At 45.0% G+C, this 16,501-nt stretch overlaps 2 long non-coding RNA genes across 2 annotated transcripts; both read left to right on the top strand.

Moving 5' to 3' along the window:
- The first annotated feature begins 6,255 nt into the window (after positions 1-6,255).
- Positions 6,256-6,794, top strand: LOC148191581 (uncharacterized). The gene is made up of 2 exons (XR_015782594.1): positions 6,256-6,509; positions 6,590-6,794. It is a non-coding gene; the product is annotated as an uncharacterized LOC148191581 (long non-coding RNA).
- A 1,789-nt stretch (positions 6,795-8,583) lies between these two features.
- Positions 8,584-9,283, top strand: LOC148191580 (uncharacterized). Its single transcript, XR_015782583.1, has 4 exons — positions 8,584-8,622; positions 8,726-8,772; positions 8,853-8,948; positions 9,037-9,283. It is a non-coding gene; the product is annotated as an uncharacterized LOC148191580 (long non-coding RNA).
- The last annotated feature ends 7,218 nt before the right edge of the window (positions 9,284-16,501 follow it).

Here is a 16,501-nt window from a genome sequence, read left to right as displayed (position 1 = left end):
TCTGCATCTTGCTCATTGAAATGGCCAAAAACGAGACACCCAAGTCAAGCTCTCCATAAGAGTGTTCATACAACAAACCCTAAGAGAGAAAAGCTCCAAAACATGAAAAATATCAAGTGTGTAAGAGTCTTCTTTGTGTGGCTGGCTAAGGCTCTCTAAAGTGCCGAGATTTCTCCTCCAAATGGGGTCCACAATCAATTAAAAACCCTAATAAAAAAAGCACATGTCCTACAAATGGGTCTTTTTACAAAATTGCCCCTAAAAGGGTCCAAAACACCTAATTCTAATTAAGGGCTTCTAGAAAACGAAATTACAATTTTAATTAGAATCTAAATGACTAAATGTTGAGCCTTTGAGTGTATCACGCCATATCCCAATGCTCCAAATGATGTTTCCACAACTTTCCTGCAACCAGAAATGCACTTAATCAGCTCAGAAAACCCAAATTAGCACAATTACGAATTTCCGACCAAATTAAGCAGAATTCAGAAAACGGGGAAATAATAGACAATTAAACATAATTCCTTGGTTTATTTAAGTGCAATAAACTAAATATAATTCAAGAAATAACGACTCATCATGGCACTAGTGCAGAAAGGGGTTTTAACGTCTCCCAATAGACGTCCGTCCACAAACGCCCCAACGTATATAATTGACCGGTGGCATATTAGTAAATAAGTGGAACTATAGACGTCCGTCCTGGGGCTAGCCGGACGTCTATAATGTTATGAACGTCCGTCCTTGGAGACGGACGTTTATAGGCTGAACAAAGTGAACACGTGTCAGCCCTTTGGACGTCCGTCCTTGGTCGCGACGGACGTTTATAATGTTCTGGACGTCCGTCCTGGGGGACGGACGTTTAATAGGCTGAACTAGTAAACACCTATCAGCTCTTTGAACGTCCATCCTTGCCCGAGACGGACGTTTAAACTTGAGTGAACGTCCGTCCTAGGTGACGGACGTTTATTAGGCTGAACAGTGAAAATCCATGTGCAGGCTTTGAACGTCCGTCCCTGGCCGAGACGGACGTTTATACTTGAGTGAACGTCCGTCCTAAGTGACGGACGTTCATTAGGCTGAACAGTGAAAATCCATGTGCAAGCTTTGAACGTCCGTCCCTGGCCAAGACGGACGTTTATACTTGAGTGAACGTCCGTCCTAAGTGACGGACGTTCATTTGGCTGAACAGTGAAAACCATTTGCAGGCTCTGAACGTCCGTCCCTGGCCGAGACGGACGTTTATACTTGAGTGAACGTCCGTCCTAAGTGACGGACGTTCATTAGGCTGAACAGTGAAAATCCATGTGGAAGCTTTGAACGTCCATCCCTGGCCGAGACGGACGTTTATACTTGAGTGAACGTCCGTCCTAAGTGACGGACGTTCATTTGGCTGAACAGTGAAAACCATTTGCAGGCTTTGAACGTCCGTCCCTGGCCGAGACGGACGTTTATACTCTAGCGAACGTCCGTCCTCGGAGACGGACGTTAAAAGGCTGAACGTTTATAGCTGAACGTTTATACCCATTGCAGCCCTTAGACGTCCGTCTCAGGGGGACGGACGTCTACGAGGCTGAACGTTTCAATTTCCCAAGTAGGGACCTTACACGTCCGTTTTGGGAGGGCTCGGACGTCTATAATAAACACAGACGTCCGTGCCCCTATAACGGACGTTTAAGGTACTGACAGGGTGGTTGGATATTTAATTCTCTTCAGGCCCTCAACGTCAGTCCTAAGAGGGCACGGACGTCTATAATATTATAGACGTCCGAGCCCGTATAACGGACGTTTAATGTACTGACAGGGTGGTTGGATATTTAATTCTCTTCAGGTCCAGAGACGTCCCATATGCGGGGCCCGACGTTTATACTATTATAGACGTCAGAGCCCTCGTAGGACGGACGTTGAGGATCTGCCATGGGGAGTTGAAACGTTCAGTTTGTTCAATATAATAGACGTCAGCTCCCCAAAACGGACGTTTATCATATTACAGACGTCGGCGCACCCAAGGACGGACGTTTAAACCCACCCGCGAATATCATTTTTAAATCATCAAAGACGTCACATTAGTGACGAACCTGACGTCTATACTCTTATAGACGTCCGTCCACAAGCTCGCCGGACGTCTAAGAGTATAATATCGTGCTCCCGCGAACCAGTGACCTGTTAACGTTTGGAAACGCACTGTTCATCGTCTTCCTCCGCAAAACGCTGCTGCGCCATTGATTTCCAGGTGAGTTTTCTCGTTTTTGGACCGTTTAAATTCATTTTCAATCCGATTACATTGCTCTGTGATGAAATACCTTTGATTTGAACCGATTAAAAATCGTTTTCGGTCCGTTTTTTTGTAGACTCTTGCGTGTTCTTGGAGGCTTCTTTGACTGTTTTTGGACTGCGTTTTAGGCCGTTCACTCCTCCGTTTTCATCATTTTCATTTCGAATCTACTTTTCAGGTTAGCTTGTTGGTTGAAATTTTTTTGTATGCATGTAATTGAGTTTTGTGAATGCACGTTTTTTACTGTAAAATGTGACTGCGTAATTGGCTTTTGAATATATCTGTATTAGTTGTGTATTATATAAGTATCAAATCATTGAGTGACACTTAGTTCCCGTTTGAAATTTAAGACAAACGATTAATCTTTTAATCGTTTGTGTTAAATTTTGAATTGTCCGATTGGACAGTTTGAGAAAATTAATTTCCATAATTTGCAATTCCATGTCATTTGGAGTTTAAGGATAAGATTGATAAAATTTCGGTTCAGTACTTGTGTTGTTCTCCGGATGCATATTTGATTGTGGTCATCGTTGACTACTCTCATTTCGTGTATTTCGGAGACCAATGCGAAATGCTGCCGAAATCTTATCAATTTTATGATGTAGACTTCAATGCACGTGGCTGATATAATTATGAAAATTAGTTTTTTTGAATGGGTAGGGCCTAACCTTGTGAGAGTTAAAACACTTGAACTAATGATTTTACGAACATAGTATGGATCGAAGCTGGATGAAGGAACGTCGCATCAGTGAAGAGTATGAGAAGGGTGTTTCGAAGTTCTTGCAATACGTTGAACAAAATGCTAAGTCCGTCAACGGGAAATATTTTTGTCCTTGTGTGCGTTGTCTTAATCAAATACGGCAAGACTTAGGCAATGTGCGTGACCATCTATTCATGTACGGCATAATGAGGACTTATACCGTTTGGACTTGGCATGGAGAACTATTGGAGCAGCAAACCACGTCACGAGGAACGGATTATGTGGAAGAATGGATGAGTGACCATTTAGAGGACATGATACGTGATGTCGGTGAAGAAAATTTTGTAAGGGCTAATTTGTATGATTCTCTTATTAATGATTCAGAGCAACCGTTGTTCCCAGGATGCTCGAACTTTACACGTCTGTCTTCAACTTTAAAATTATTTAGTTTAAAAGCAAGGAATGGATGGACCGATAAAAGTTTCACCGAGTTGTTGGAGTTGTTGAAGGAGATGCTTCCAGAAAATAATACTCTACCTATTCGTAATTACGAGGCCAAAAAATTTTTATGTCCAATGGGTCTTGAATATCGAAAGATACATGCTTGTCCTAATGATTGTGTTTTGTACACAAAGGAGTTTGCTTCGTTAAAGTATTGTCCAACATGTGGTTTATCCCGTTTTAAAAAGAAATCTGACAGAGTCACTAGTGATGAAGGTAATGATGGTGCACCTGCTAAGGTGATGTGGTATTTGCCTATAATACCTAGGTTCAAACGTATGTTCTCTGTTAAAGAAGATGCAAAGAACCTTAAATGGCACTCTGACGAAAGAAAGTGCGATAATCTTCTTCGACACCCTGCTGATTCTCCACAATGGAAAAAGATTGATGACAAATTTCCTGAATTTGGTGCAGATCCAAGAAACTTAAGGCTTGCACTTGCAACTGATGGTATGAATCCTTATGGAAACTTAAGTAGCAAACACAGTTCGTGGCCAGTTATGTTGATGATTTACAATCTTTCTCCTTCGTTGTGCATGAAGAGAAAATATGTGATGTTGTCCATGATGATATCGGGTCCTAGACAACCTGGAAATGACATTGATGTTTACTTAGCACCTTTAATTGATGATTTGAAATTGTTGTGGGAAGAAGGCATCGACGTGTTTGACTCACATGTTCAGGAACAGTTTCGTTTGCGTGCAATGTTGTTTTGCACTATAAATGATTTCCCAGCATATGGAAACTTGAGCGGTTATAGTGTTAAAGGTCATTTTGCATGTCCCATATGTGAAGAAAACACTAGTTACCTTCAGTTGAAGCATGGTCAGAAGACAGTATATACAAGACATCGAAAATTTCTTCCTCGTAATCATCCTTATCGTAGATTGAAAAAAGCATTTAATGGAAGTGCTGAGGATGAGGTTGTGTGCAGATCCCGGAATGGTGAAGAGGTGTACAACGAAGTGAAAAACATTGACATTGTGTTTGGAAAACATCATAAAAGTACCTATGCAAAGAACATCTGGAAGAAACGATCGATATTTTTTAAGCTTCCATATTGGTGTGAACTTGATGTTAGACATTGTATTGATGTGATGCACGTTGAAAAAAATGTTTGTGACAGTGTTATCGGAACTTTATTAAACGTCAAAGGGAAGACCAAAGACGGAATAAAAGCAAGACAAGATTTGGCTGACATGGGAATCCGATCTGAGTTACATCCACAGATAATAGGAAGACGCACCTATCTGCCCCCAGCCTGTCACACACTTTCCAAAAAAGAAAAACAAAGTTTTTGTAACTGTTTAAGAAGTGTAAAGGTTCCGCAAGGTTATTCTTCAAACATTAGTAACCTTGTGTCTATGCAAGACTTAAAGCTAGTTGGTTTAAAGTCTCACGATTGTCATGTATTGATGCAACAGTTGTTACCAGTTGTTATTCGAGGTATATTACCTCCTTCTGTTAGGGGTATTCTGACACGTCTGAGTTTTTTCTTTAATGCCATTTGCAAGAAAGTTGTTGACCCTCGAAGTTTAGATGAATTGGAAAATGAGGGAATAAGACTACTATGTCAATTGGAGATGTATTTTCCACCTTCCTTTTTTGACATCATGGTACATTTGATTGTTCATCTAGTCAGAGAAATTCGAATATGTGGGCCGGTCTTCTTAAGGTGGATGTACCCAGTTGAAAGATACATGAAGATCTTAAAGGGATATGTCAAGAATCAGTATAGACCAGAAGCTTCAATCATAGAGCGATACGTTGCAGAAGAAGCCATTGAATTTTGTTCAAGTTATATGCCATCTTGTGAACCCGTCGGTCTTCCGAAGAGCAAAAATGAAGGAAAATGTGAAGGTAAGGGTGTTCGAGGTGTGAGAATTCAAAGTGTTAGCAGAAAAGAAATTGACCAAGCTCATTTGTACGTCTTAAACAACACTGTTGATGTGATTCCTTACATTTCTGACCACGTTAATGAAATAAAGGCAGCAAACCCAAAAATGAGTGAAAAATGGCATCTTAATGAACATGTGAAAACCTTCTTGGGATGGTTTAAGAAAAAGATGTATGCGACTCCACATGTTTCTGAAACTTTATTGAGGTTATCTCGTGGGCCGAACACAGAGGTCATTACATATGGTGGGTACTATATAAACAATATTTCGTTTCAGACAAAGGTAGAAGATGACAAAAGCAGAGTTCAAAATAGTGGCGTCACACTACAAGCTGAGGCTGTGCACTTTGCTAGTTCTAAAGACAAAAATCCAATCACAGCATCCATCAGTTATTTTGGAATAATACAAGAAATATGGGAAGTTGATTACGTTACTTTTAGAGTACCAGTTTTCAAGTGTAAATGGGTTGATATAAATTCTGGTGTCATGATGGATGACCTTGGTTTCACATTGGTAGACTTGAACAAGATGAATTACACTGATGAACCATTTATCATGGCTAGTCAAGCAAGACAAATATTCTACGTAAGTGATCCATCGAATAACAAATGGTCAGTGGTTTTAGAAGGTAGAAACATGCATGGACATGAGGATGACGATTCTCTTGATATACTTGAGACAACATCTGTTGCATGTAGACCCACTGAAGACCCAGTTGATGACGTTGCCGATGTAATGCAGGCAATTCGTAGTGATCACAACGAAGGCATTTGGGAAAAAACAATTAATTAATAGGTTAATATTTTCACTTTTATTGACTTTATATGTATGTTCATCATAATTGAATTATTACTAACGTTGTATAATTTTTTTAGGTATGTCGGCCTCAGACTCAGGATCGGGAAAGAGCAGACGTGGACGAGGCGTCACCCGAGTGGCAGATGTGACATCCGGACGCGTGGATGGTCAGAGGAGGCATGTTGACATTGACCCCAGATCAGGTCATCCATCAGGGCCAAATGCTGATAGGTTTAGGAGTTATCTGGGCAAGTTAGCAAAAAGTCATGTCTCTATCCTTCATGCATGTTGGGATGACGTCCCAGAGGTCGACAAGAACCTCTTATGGCAAGATGTTCAGGTATGTTTATACTTCATGCAATTTGTGATATACTTATCTGTTATGTTTTCTTTTGGTAACAAGTTTTTGGTTTTAAACAGCAACATTTTGATATTCCAAACACAATGCAAATCAGAAAGAAAGTGTTATCGCATATAGCGATAAGATGGAGGGATTTCAAGACAAGGCTGACACGACTATATGTCTTTGGAGATAGACAACATGAAAATCCATCTCAGCATTATACCTTCACAGAGGAGGATTGGATGCAGTTTCGTGCATCTAGAGAGTCTGAGGAATGGAAGGTATGTTTCTTAAGATCGCCTTTCATTGAGTTTTTATGATTATACACTTACTTATATACATGGTTTCACAGGATAAAAGGTTAGCCGCCCAAGAAAGACAAAAGTTAAACGACGCACCCCACTTGTTATCACGAGGTGGATATGCAAAATTGGAGAAGAAACTGAGAAAGTCTAGAGCCGATGCCTTGGGACTTGAGTCGCCCGACCTAGCACCTGCACCTGCTAGGTACGAGCTGTGGAAGGCTGCTCGGACTAAATCTGATGGGAACATGACATCTTCCTCAGCTGCCTTGATCTCACAGAGAATTGTAAGTTCAAATTATAAGCAGTTATTTGATTGTGTATCTATCACAGCATGTCTTCTAATCTAAGTAACTTGGTTTTTTTATGTGCAGGATGAGTTGGTTGAGCAGCAGACTCAGGGCACATTTGCTGGCCAAGGTAGGGACGACATTCTGACAACGGCCATTGGAAGGCCCGAGCACCCAGGACGTGTACGTGGAGTTCCTGGGGCGATTGGTCTTCGTGACTATTTTGGCCCTACACAGAAAACCCCCCAATCAATGAGTCAGGAGACACTGAGGCAGATGGATCTTCAATGGGAGGAAAGACTCAACCAAAGCATGAGATCAATGGAGCAACGATTCATGGAGCAGCTACAAGAACAAAAACAAATACAAAGAGCGCTTGAAGAAAAGCTGCATTCCATGACGCAAGGCGACATGGGGGTCGATGAAACTCCCACACCACCTCGTGTCAGCACTAAAGGATCATGCTCTGCTGTAGACCCCACTCAGTATAGCGGTCAATATGAGCTGTTGGTTGATGGGGATCCCCCACGCATTGTGGCTGTCGGACGAGTGCTTGAGGGAGGGGAGACCATTCATGGTGTTGCCATATTACCCCAGCACGTGCGTGTGACCATTGACGAGGTTCGGGATCCCCAGGCTCAGGTGCCTGTACCCACTCCAGAAATTAACTTTGTGGGGGAGGCCATAGGATCATTTATTGCATGGCCTAGAGCATTGATCATGTCCCACATCGCTACTCCACAGGTATAATGTCTTTTAAAATAGTATTTCTATGTTTATTCTTCATATAATTGTTGACAAACTTTGACGTAAATTCTTATCTTCAGTTCACACGTCCTCAGAAGCAGCCAATTCATGATACAGTCATACATGAAGATGATGAGATGGCTGAAGCGGAGGATGATCCTCTATCAAAGTTAGTGACAAAATTACCCAGATTAAAGAAAGCATCATTAGAAGTCTACTGGGATTTGAGGGTATTTGGTCTTCCCCCACATGTGCCAGTTTATATCACATTTTCTGATGCATTGGAGGTGATTGGGGGAGACAGGATGTTGAATATTTCCATCATTCAGCTGTGGTGCATGTAAGTTACTCAATTTGGTCTTTCATATTACTTTTATTTACATTGTTATATAGTTTCTAACAACTTAACTTTGTTGTTTTAGGTACATGGACACAATCGTTGTAGACCAAGGTCGGTCTTCCATGTACGGATTTGTTGAACCTCAGACCATTCAACCGTCTGGTAACACACTTCAAAACAGACAAGATTATTTGCAAACATGGATGGATGAGTCAAAAAGAGACGTTACCTTGTGCCATACATTGACGGGTAGGTGTTGTTATATGTGGTCAGTTTATTATTATAGTTTCGTTAATTAGTTGAATAACTATTTGTCCTTCGTGATAGGTCGCACTGGCAGCTGATGGTAATCCTTCCCAAACAATGTAAAATTATATTTTTTGTTCGTTGCACAGGAGGATGAAAACTGAGTTGAGAACCATGCTTCAAGGGTAAGTGTTTCTCCAAAAATGACTTTGAATTTGATGTTCACCTTCAACTTTTATGATAAAATAGTCATATTAATTATACTTTGTGTTTTCAATCTGTACAGAGTTATTGGTAAATCTCGTGGTCAACTGGTTCAAGTTTTGTATCCAAAGGTTGTAAGTCATTTAACGTTTCCTTTTCATTTATGTTATTGAATGATCTAAATTCTTAACTATTTAGTTTGTTATTTTAGTGTAACCACCAGGTAGATTCATGGGAATGTGGCTTCTATGTGATGTGTTGGATTAAGACCATCATTCGAGCAGTCATTACAGATGACTGGAATGAGGTAATGATGTATACCTTCAATACATTACAAATCATATTCATCTACAACTATATATGAAACAATAATGAATCTTTGTTGAATTTTGCAGCGCTTCAAGACTACATCGCCTATTACAGAAGACACAATTAAACAGATAAGGCAGGAGTGGACCGCTTATCTTCTGCAAAGATGGAGTTAGGAATAGTTATATTTCTTGTTGAACATTGTTTAGTTTTTTAGTTTAAGTTTTATGTTGATAGTTTGGTAGTGGATTGAACTCCACATTAAGTAGAACTTTGTTTATATAAAACGCATTTTTATATTATTGCAAAATTGTTCTGGGACATTTTTCTGCTTTTCAGGTGTGGTTTTATTGAAAAAATAAACTAATTTTTAAAAAAAAAACGCCCAGTAGACGTCCGTTAGTGCACAGTCGGACGTCTACAGACGTCTGTCAGTGCACACACGGACGTCCACCCCGCAGCTCCTACCTAAAACATTTCAGCAAGGTAGACGTCAAGGGGGAGGAGGCGGACGTATATATAGACGTCCGTCCAGACACAACGGACGTTTATATAGGCGTCCGTCCAGACACAACGGACGTTCATGTAAACGTCCCTCCTGACACAACGGACGTTCATGTCGACGTCCGTCATGACACAACGGACGTTCATGTAGACGTCCGTGCTGACACAACGGACGTTTTACAGAGACGTCCGTCCTGCCACAACGGACGTTCATGTAGACGTCCGTGCTTGCACAATGGACGTTTACAGAGACGTCCGTCCTGCCACAACGGACGTCTGAGCGACGTCACCCACATAAACGTCGGGCGTACGGCGGACGTCAAAAGGCCAAAATATCGGACGTTAAAACCCCTTTCTGCACTAGTGTGGACTACGTGGAGGAAGTGGACCAAGTGGACCAAGTGGAATAAGTGGATGAAGTGGAAGAAGTGGAGAAAGTGGAGGAGGTTGACGAAGTGGGGAAGTGGACGAAGTGGATGAAGTTGACGAAGTGGAGGAAGTGGAGGAAGTGGAAGTAGTGGAAGAAGTGGAGGAAGTGGAGGAAGTGGAGGAAGTGGTGGAACTGGAAGAAGTCGAAGAAGTGGACGAAGTTGACGAAGTGGGAAGTGGAGGAAGTGGAGGAATTGGAGGATGTGCTGGAAGTGGAGGAAGTGGACGAACTGGAGGAAGTTGCCAAAGTGGACCAAGTGCACGAAGTGGACGAAGTGGTCGAAGTGGACCAAGTGGATGAAGTGGATGAGGTGGACGAAGTGGAAGAAGTTGAGAAAGTGGAGGAAGTTGACGAAGTGGAGGAAGTGGACGAAGTGGACGAAGTTGAAGAAGTGGACGAAGTGGAGGAAGTAGAGGAAGTGGAAGAAGTGGAAGAAGTGGAGGAAGTGGAGAAGTGGAGGAAGTTGAGGAAGTTGAGGAAGTTGACGAAGTGGATGAAATGGACGAAATGGTGGAAGTGGAGGAAGTGGTGGAAGTTGACGAAGTTGAGGAAGTGGAGGAAGCGGACGAAATGGAAAAAGTGGAGGAAGTGGAGGAAGTTGAAGAAGTTGAGAACTTGACGAAGTGGAGGAAATGTACGAACTTGTCGAAGTGAAGGAAGTGGACGAAGTTCACGAAGTAGACAAAGTGGATGAAGTAGAGGAATTGGAGGAAGTGGTGGAAGTTGAGGAAGTGGAGGAAGTGGAAGAAGTGGACGAAGTGGATGAAGAGGGCGAAGTGGAGGAAGTGGAGGAAGTTGACGAAGTGGAGGAAGTGGACGAAATGGAGGAAGGGGACAAAGTGGACGAAGCGAAGGAAGTGGACGAAGTGGACCAAGTGGAGGAAGTTGACGAAGTGGACGAAGATGACGAAGTCGAAGAAGTGGAAGAAGTGGAGGAAGTGGAAGAAGTGGAGGAAGTGGAGGAAGTGGGCGAAGTGGACGAAGTGGAGGAAGTTGACGAAGTGGACCAAGTGGACGAAGTGGAAGAAGTGGAAGAAGTGGAGAAAGTGAGGAAGTTGACGAAGTGGAGGATGTGGACGAAGTGGATGAAGTTGACGAAGTGGAGGATGTGGAGGAAGTGGAGGAAGTGGAGGAAGTGGAAGAAGTGGAGGAAGTGGAGAAAGTGGAGGATGTGGAGGAAGTGGAAGAAGTGGAAGAAGTTGAAGAAGTGGACGAAGTTGACGAAGTGGAGGAAGTTGCCGAAGTGGACCAAGTAGACGAAGTGGACGAAGTGGTCGAAGTGGACAAAGTGGATGAAGTGGACGATGTGGACGAAGTGGAAGAAGTGGAGAAAGTGGAGGAAGTTGGCGAAGTGGAGGAAGTGGATGAAGTTGACGAAGTGGACGAAGTGGACGAAGTGGAGGAAGTGGAAGAAGTGGAAGAAGTGGAGGAAGTGGAGAAGTGGAGGAAGTGGAGGAAATGGAGGAACTTGAGGAAGTTGACGAAGTGGATGAAATGGACGAAGTGGTGGAAGTGTAGAAAGTGGAGGAAGTGGACGAAGTGCAGGAGGTGGACGATGTGGAGGAAATGGAGGAAGTGGACAAAGTGAACGAAATGGAGGACGTTAACGAAGTGGAGGAATTGGACGAAGTTGACGAAGTGGAGGAAGTGGACGAAGTGGAGGAAGTAGAGGAAGTGGAGGAACTGGAGGAAGTGGAGGAAGTGGACGAAGTGGAGGAAGGGGACGAAGTGGACGAAGTAGACCAAGTGGAGGAAGTGAACGAAGTGGACGGAGTGGAAGGAGTGGAGGAAGTGGACGAAGTGGAGGAAGGGGACAAAGTGGACGAAGTAGACCAAGTGGACGAAGAGGTCGGAGTTAAGCGGACGAAGTGGACGGAGTGGAAGGAATGGAGGAAGTGGAGGAAGTTGAAGAAGTGAACAAAGATGTCGAAGTGGACGTAGTGGAGGAAGTGGACGAAGTGGAGGAAGTGGAGGGAGTGGACGAAGTAGAGGAAGTGGAGGAAGTGGAGGACGTGGAGGAAGTGGATGAAGTGGACGAAGTGGAGGAAATGGAGGAAGTGGAGGAAGTGGAGGAATATGACGAAGTTGAAGAAGTGAAAGAAGTGGACAAAGTGGAGGAAGTGAAGGAAGTGTAGGAAGTGCACAAAGTAGAGGACGTGGACGAAGTGGATGAAGTTGACGAAGTGGTAGTAGTGGAAGAAGTGGAGGAAGTTGAAGAAGTGGAGGAAGTGAAGGAAGCGGACGAAATTGACGAAGTGGAGGAAGTGGTAGAAGTGGACGAAGTGGAGGAAGTCAAGGAAGTGGACGAAGTGGAGGAAGTGGACAAAGTGGAGGAAGTGGAGGAAGTTGACGAAGTGGACGAAGTGGACGAAGTGGACGAAGTTGACGAAGTGGACGAAGTTGACGAAGTGGAGGATGTGGAGGAAGTAGAGGAAGTTGAGGAAGCGGAGGAAGTTCACGAAGTGGACGATGGTGACGAAGGGGACGAAGTGGAGGAATTTGATGAAGTGGAGGAAGTGGAGGAAGTGGACGAAGAGGTCAAAATGGACAAAGTGGACGAAGTTGACGACGTCGACGAAGTGGGCGAAGTGGAGGAAGTTGAGGAAATGGAGGAAGTTGAAGAAGTGGTTGAAGTGGACGAAGTGGTCGAAGTGGACAAATTGGACGAAGTTGACGAACTGGAGGAAGTGGAGGAAGTGGAGGAAGTGGACGAAGTGGACGAAGTGGACGAAGTGGGCGAAGTGGACGAAGTAGACGAAGTGGACAAAGTTGGCGAAGTGGACAGAGTGGTAGAAGTTGAGGAAGTGGAGGAAGTTCAAGAAGTGAACGAAGTTGACGAGGTGGAAGAAGTTGAGGAAGTGGAGGAAATGGACGAAGTGGAAGTAGTGGAGGAAGTGGGGGAAGTTGAAGAAGTGGACGAAGATATTGAAGTGGACGTAGTGAAGGAAGTGGAGGAAGTGGAGGAAGTGTAGGAAGTGGAGGAAGTGGAGGAAGTGGACGATGTTGAAGAAGTGGACGAAGCGGAGGAAGTGGAGGTAGTGGAGGAAGTGGAGCAAGTGGAGGAAGTGGAGGAAGATGACAAAGTTGAAGAAGTGGAAGAAGTGGACGAAGTGGAGGAAGTTTGGGAAGTGGACAAAGTAGAGGACGTGGACGATGTGGATGAAGTTGACGAAGTGGTAGAAGTGGACGAAGTGGAGGAAGTTGAAGAAGTGGACGAAGTTGACGAGGTGGAAGAAGTGGAGGAAGAAAAGGAAGCTGACGGAGTTGACGAAGTGGAGGAAGTGGTAGAAGTGGACGGAGTGGAAGGAGTGGAGGAGGTGGACGAAGTGGAGGAAGGGGACAAAGTGGAAGAAGTGAAGGAAGTGGAGAAAGTTGAGGAAGTTAAGGAAGTCGACAGAGTGGAGGAAGTGGAGAAAGTGGACGAAGTGGAGGAAGTTGACGAAGTGGACGAAGTGGAGGAAGTAGAGGAAGTGGAGGAAGTTGACGAAGTGGACGAAGGGGACAAAGTGGAGGAAGTGTAGCAAGTGGAGGAAGAGAACGAAGTGGAGGAAGAGGACGAAGTGGACGAAGCGGAAGAAGTGGACGAAGTGGTGGAAGTGGAGGAAGGTGACGAAGTGGACGAAGTGGACGAAGTTGAGGCAGAGGACGAAGTGGACGAAGTGGAAAAGTGGAGGAAGTGGAGGAAGTGGACGAAGTGCAGGAGGTGGACGATGTGGAGGAAATGGAGGAAGTGGACAAAGTGAACGAAATGGAGGACGTTAACGAAGTGGAGGAATTGGACGAAGTTGACGAAGTGGAGGAAGTGGAGGAAGTGGAGGAAGTGGACGAAGTGGAGGAAGTAGAGGAAGTGGAGGAAGTGGAGGAAGTGGACGAAGTGGAGGAAGGGGACGAAGTGGACGAAGTAGACCAAGTGGAGGAAGTGAACGAAGTGGACGGAGTGGAAGGAGTGGAGGAAGTGGACGAAGTGGAGGAAGGGGACAAAGTGGACGAAGTAGACAAGTGGACGAAGAGGTCGGAGTTAAGCGGACGAAGTGGACGGAGTGGAAGGAATGGAGGAAGTGGAGGAAGTTGAAGAAGTGAACAAAGATGTCGAAGTGGACGTAGTGGAGGAAGTGGACGAAGTGGAGGAAGTGGAGGAAGTGCACGAAGTGGATGAAGTGGACGAAGTTGACGAAGTGGAGGAAGTGGAGGAAGTGGACGAAGTGGACGAAGTGGAGCAAGTGGAGCAAGTGAAGGAAGTTGACAAAGTGGAGGAAGTGGAGGATGTGGTGGAAGTCGAAGAAGTGGAGGAAGTGGAGAAGTGGTCAATGTGACGAAGGAAGAAGTGAAGGAAGTGGAGAAAGTTGAGGAAGTTGAGGAAGTGGACAAAGTGGAGGAAGTGGAGGAAGTGGAGGAAGTGGGGGAAGTGGAGGAAGTTGACGAAGTGGACGAAGTGGACGAAGGGGACAAAGTGGAGGAAGTGGGGCAAGTGGAGCAAGTGGAGCAAGTGGAGGAAGAGAACGAAGTGGATGAAGTGGAGGAAATGGAGGAAATGGAGGAAGTGGAGGAAGTGGACGAAGTGGATAAAGCAGCAGAAGTGGAGGAAGTTGAGGAAGAGGACGAAGCGGACAAAGAAGACGAAATGGAGGAAGAGGAGGAACAGGAGGAACAGGAGGAAGAGGACGAAGTGGACGAAGCGGAAGAAGTGGACGAAGTGAAGGAAGTGGAGGAAGGTGACGAAGTGGACGAAGTGGAGGAGGTGGACGAAGTGGAGGAAATGGAGGAAGTGGACAAGTGGACCAAGTGGACCAAGTGGACCAAGTGGACGAAGTGGATGAAGTGGAGGAAATTGATGAAGTGGGTGAAGTGGAGGAAATGGAGGAAGTTGAGGAAGAGGGCGAAGTGGGCGAAGTGGAAGAAATGGAGGAAGTGAAGGAAGTGGAGGATGTGGAAGCAGTTGACGAAGTGGAGGAAGTGGAGGAAGTTGACAAGTGGACGAAGTGGACGAATAGGTCGAAGTGGACGAAGTTGACGAAGAGGACTAAGTGGACGAAATGGAAGAAGTGGACGAAGTGGAGAAAGTGGAGGAAGTGGTGGAAGTGGAGTAAGTGGACGAAGTGGACGAAGTGGGGGAAGTGGACGAAGTGGACGAAGAGGCCGAAGTGGACGAAGTGGAGGAAGTGGAAGAAGTGGAGGAAGTTGACAACGTGGACGAAGTGGAGGAAGTGGAGGATGTCGACGAAGTGGAGGAAGTTTACGAAGTGGACGTAGAGGTCGAAGTGGACGAAGTTAACGATGTTGACGAACTAGGCGAAGTGGACGAAATGGAGGAATTGGACGAAGTGGAGGAAGTGGAGGAAGTGGTCGAAGTGGACGAACTGGAAGAAGTGGTGGAAGTGGGCGAAGTTGAGGAAGTGGACAAAGTGGAGGAAGTGGAGGAAGTGAAGAAGTGGAGGAAGTGGAGGAAGTTGACGAAGTGGACGAAGTTGACGAAGCGGACGAAGTGGGCGAAGAGGACGAAGTGGACGAACCGGACGAAGTGGACGAAGAGGAAGAAGTAGACGAAGTGGAGAAAGTGGAGGAAGTGGACGAAGTTGACGAAGTGGAGGAGGTTGAGGAAGTGGACGAAGTGGAGGAAGTGGACGAAGTGGAGGAAATTGAGAAATGGACGAAGTGGAGGAAGTTGAGGAAGAGGTCGAAGTGGAGGAAGTGGAAGAAGTGGAGGAAATGGAGGAAGTAGAGGAAGTTGCACAAGTGGACGAAGTTGACGAAGTGGACAAATTATAGGTAGTGGAGGAAGTGGAGGAAGTTGACGAAGTAGAGGAAGTGGAGGAAGTTGACGAAGTGGAGGAAGTGGGCGATTAGGATAAAGTTGAGGAACTGGAGGAGGTTAAAGACGTGGAGGAAGTGGAGGAAGTGGAGGAAGTTGAGGAAAAGGACGAAGTGGACGAAGTGGAAGAAGCTAAGGAAGTGGAGGAAGTTGAAGAAGTGGAGGAAGTTGACGAAGTGGAGGTCGTGGACGAAGTGGAGGAAGTTGACAAAGTGGAGCAAGTGGAGGAAGTTGAGGAAGAGGACAAAGTGGAAGAAGTGAAGGAAGTGGAGAAAGTTGAGGAAGTTAAGGAAGTGGACGATGGGACGAAGTGGACGAAGTTGAGGAAGTGGTCGAAGTGGACGAACTGGAAGAAGTGGAGGAAGTGGAGAAAGTTGAGGAAGTGGACAAAGTGGACGAAGTGGAGGAAGTAGAACAAGTTGACGAAGTGGAGGAAGTGGTGGAAGTGGAGGAAGTGGAGGAAGTTGACAAAGTCGACGAAGTGGACAAATTGGAGGAAGTGGAAGAAGTGGAGCAAGTGGAGGAAGAGGATGAAGTGCTAGAAGTAGAGGAAGTTGACGAAGTGGAGGAAGTCGACGAAGTGGAGGAAACAGACGAAGTTGACGAAGTGGAGGAAGTTGAGGAAGTGGATGAGGTGGTGGAAGTGGAGGAAGTGGAGCAAGTGAAGGAAGTGGACGAAGTCGACGAAGTGGAGGAAGTGGAGGAAGTGGAGAAAGTTGAGGAAGTTGAGGAAGTGGACAAAGTGGATGAAGTGGAGGAAGTGGAGGATGTGGAGGAAGTGGTCGAAGTGGACGAACTGGAAGAAGTA

Source organism: Vigna umbellata, chromosome 10 (assembly GCF_029865625.1).
Source record: "Vigna umbellata cultivar VRB3 chromosome 10, Vumbellata_1.0, whole genome shotgun sequence".
NCBI classification, from domain to species: domain Eukaryota; kingdom Viridiplantae; phylum Streptophyta; class Magnoliopsida; order Fabales; family Fabaceae; genus Vigna; species Vigna umbellata.
Note: the sequence above shows the minus strand (reverse complement) of the source record. Positions and strands in the feature narration are given on the sequence as shown.